Here is a 3,051-nt window from a genome sequence, read left to right on the forward strand (position 1 = left end):
GTCCCTTTGCCTCAAAAGGAGGACATCACTACTATATCATCTTTATATATGATTTCTCTCGAACACACATGGATATATTTTATGCTTTTCTTCTAGCGAGGTCTTATCAGTAAGAAGTTTGCCGCCATGCTTCATACCCGGTTTTCCACTCCTTCCTGTGTCTTCCATGCAGATTTTGCATGCGAGTTTATCAATCATTTATTAAGCAGATTCCTTGCAGGGCGCACTTTCTCAGTTCTCTTGTCATGGTCTTATGATCAGAATTGTTTGCTAAGCATCGTCACCTTCTTGAGGCAGCTTGTGCATTGAAGATCAACGCATCTCTTCCACCTCACTTTTGGGTTGAGGTTGTTTCTACATCCACCTACCTGATCAACAGTTATCCTTCCTTGCTTTGCAGGGTGATATTCCTCTTGAGTGTCTTTTTGGTCGTTCTCATGGCTACTCAGTGCTTCGTTTGTTTTGTTGCGTTTAATACATTCTTCTTGCCCCTCAAACTGACTGCTTAGTATATTGAATGTGTCTTCTTAGGTCACTTTTGGGTTGAGGTTGTTTCTACATCCACCTACCTGATCAACAACCAACCTTCCTTGCTTTGTAGGGCGATATTCCTCTCGAGTGTCTTTTTGGTCGTTCTCATGGCTACACAACGCTTCCTTTGTTTTGTTGCGATCAATATGTTCTTGCCCCCTCAAACTGGTTGCTTAGTATATTGAATGTTTCTTCTTAGGTTACGCTGATGAGCACAAGGACTATCAGTGTTGGGATCGTATCGATCGGCGGATAAGCATTTCTCGGGGTGCGACTTTTGATGAGCCTCGTCCTTTCTATCCACGTCAATTCTCTCCTTCGGCCTCTCTCATTGAGGACATTTCTTTCCTGGCTTTTGCCGATACACCTATTACTCATGTATTGCCCTTGTCCATCCATTCCAATGTGTCTTCCTGTACGACTGTTGTAGACCGCACGTCATCGTCATCTGCGGCTTCCCAACCTCGTTCGTCCCCTAAGGCTTCCCAGGTGATTCATCCCCATCCTCATCCTCTTCTTTACTAAACTAGTCGTCCACATCTTGTGAATTCTTCTGATGCGTCATCTTTCGATGAGCTATCTCCCTCGACTACTACTAGATGACTGGTTGCGCCAATGGCGCAAAGGCCGAGAGTATGCCATGTATTGAAAGAGTGTACATTAATATTATTCGGGCACATATTGAAACATATGAAAATAAGTACCTATTGCTGGTAGATAGATGCTTAGTGATGGTACTTAGTGTTCTAAGAAGCTTACGATTAATTATTTACAATGTTATTAGCAAAGAAAGTAGATAGTCACATATAGGCGCTATGAAGTGATAAACATTAGACAGAGTCATCGCTCCATGTTTGACCATGGCACAAAAAGCAAGAGCGAGCCAAGCATTCAAAGCATGTGTATGAGATTGATTTAGAATCAACTTAAAGATACTTATATTCCATTACATGAAAGCTTGATGCTTGAAACAAAATATTCAGATCACTTGGTGATAGCATACATTGGCTTTAAAAGACAGATTATATTAGCATAGATGAATGGTGTATATAGTGCTTGCCCGTTAACCATTGCTCGAGTCTTGTACCTGCCGTCGGCAGAAAGGAAAGAAGCTACGACCCAGGCGGAGGAACAACCTAGCCGCACACTACAGACAGGATCAGAGGCCTATAGAGGAACAAAAAGAATCAAGCGACTGTGTATAAAACAATAAGATGGTACACTTTATTAATTATTTTTCTAGCTATTTTTCCTTTATCAACAAGCAACACGTATTAGTTGGGTAAGCAATAACCAGGTGGTACACTTGATATTGGAACCCCCATACATTTATTATCTCTATTCATTCAAAGAACTAACCCGAGCAGGCATTGCAAGACTATTAAGAATCCGTATGAAACTAAGAAAAGTGGGCATCCTCTATAAACATGGATATCGACCAATGGCATATGAGCACACAATCACCCAGGAAGAAAACCACCAGGACAAGCATAAGTAAACAAGAACACATTTTTTCTAACAAGATATGAAGGAAAACCCATACAAAGCACGGCAAACATAATAGGTGAACCGTGAAACACATAGACATGCAACCTAGCCGCACCAATGCAGGAGTTCATGGCCTATATTATCAAGAAGTAATAAGCCAAGGCAATCTGAGCAGATCTAACCTTGTTGGTTAACGGCATGGTCGAATGAACCAACAAAGAACCTACACAGGCAGAGAAACATGCAACGCAAAATGTTTCAGCTCACAGGCATTTCATCAAACAGGAGACGGCAGGAAAGATCTTACCATATCTTGCAAGAATAAAAGGGAAAGAAACCCACATTAGCTTATGAAAACCAAATGTGGCCAAGACTGCCGCATCCTCTGCTTAGGCGACATCCAGCAAAGCATAGTGCAGAACTGCAGATTCAGAACATGCAGATCATGTTATGTTAAATACCCGTATATATGCGCAGATATATCACTTCTAAATTTCACCAGTAAGTCATGACAACAGTTTGGCGTTAACAATAGTGTAAAAAATAGCAGGAAGCATACTTAGGCGACATCCAATCACGTAAGATTAGGTCACACTGTGATTTATTCGAGAAGGCTTACTGTGAATTGTAAGAAAATGAAATAAAAACCAGATACCAAATTGCTGCAGATGCACTCATGGTATAAACTCTGAAACATCAAAGTACTCAATTGATGAAATTAGAAAAGCAATACAGGCCATGGTAAGCAACTTCAATTGTAAACTCAGTAGCATCATGAAATTAGAAGTCTACTATAGGAATAGAGGCCCATGGTAAGCAACTTCACACAAGGTAATAGTCCAGTAGGTCAATATGATTAAATGGTTTAATACACAATTTTGTATATCCGAATCAGATGGTTATCCCCTTCCTCATAACGAATGAAAACAATAACATAGAAAGTCAGAAATAGAGTGATTGCCAAGATATCGGTTGTTTGACCCCTGCTCCTCCCCTTGTGTTGGTTCTTTCTCTCATTTAGGGCATGCCCTT

The 3,051-nt window shown here is 40.7% G+C and overlaps 1 long non-coding RNA gene across 1 annotated transcript; it reads right to left on the reverse strand.

Moving 5' to 3' along the window:
* LOC119318060 lies at nt 1-2,752 on the reverse strand. The gene is made up of 3 exons (XR_005153922.1): nt 2,327-2,752; nt 2,202-2,242; nt 1-1,698 (listed from the first exon to the last, which is right to left on the reverse strand). It is a non-coding gene; the product is annotated as an uncharacterized LOC119318060 (long non-coding RNA).
* Nucleotides 2,753-3,051: the final 299 nt, after the last annotated feature.

This window comes from Triticum dicoccoides, chromosome 6A (assembly GCF_002162155.2).
Source record: "Triticum dicoccoides isolate Atlit2015 ecotype Zavitan chromosome 6A, WEW_v2.0, whole genome shotgun sequence".
In the NCBI taxonomy this organism is placed as follows: Eukaryota; Viridiplantae; Streptophyta; class Magnoliopsida; order Poales; family Poaceae; genus Triticum; species Triticum dicoccoides.